Below are 494 nucleotides of genomic sequence, written 5' to 3' on the forward strand. Positions count from 1 at the left end.
AGAGGTATAAATGACTTCATGTGCTAATATTAATGATAGAGTGTGTTGACAACCTATACCTGAACTCAGATATTTATTTTCCAAAAACAGCGCAGTCTGCGCAAAATAGCAGAGGATGGTTTCGATCCATCGACCTCTGGGTTATGGGCCCAGCACGCTTCCGCTGCGCCACTCTGCTTTTACAGACACCGAACTAAAAAAACGGATTTTTGAACTATGAATTCATATCATGGCTGTTTTCATTTATAGCCGTTCCACTGAAAAGTTTGTTCTTACGTAACGTACAGACATTGTTTCCGGCTGGAAAAGAGAGAATATGGGCCTGTGAAGAGGTGACAGGTTCAGAGACTTAAAGGAGACAGCAAGAGGACAGTACAACAAATTTGCTGAAAGAGTCGAGCGGTCAGGTGTTGTGGCGAAGACTGTTCCCCCGTTAATGTGTGTCCGCCTGTCTAAAACAACCATATCCCTTTTTTATGTTTTGATACTTGTAG

At 42.5% G+C, this 494-nt stretch overlaps 1 non-coding gene across 1 annotated transcript; it reads right to left on the minus strand.

Annotated features, from left to right (window-relative positions):
* Positions 1-106: 106 nt before the first annotated feature.
* On the minus strand, positions 107-178 carry trnam-cau. The gene has a single exon. It is a non-coding gene; the product is annotated as a tRNA-Met (tRNA).
* Between the last annotated feature and the right edge of the window lie 316 nt (positions 179-494).

Source organism: Plectropomus leopardus, unplaced genomic scaffold (genome assembly GCF_008729295.1).
Source record: "Plectropomus leopardus isolate mb unplaced genomic scaffold, YSFRI_Pleo_2.0 unplaced_scaffold43564, whole genome shotgun sequence".
Lineage (NCBI taxonomy): Eukaryota > Metazoa > Chordata > Actinopteri > Perciformes > Serranidae > Plectropomus > Plectropomus leopardus.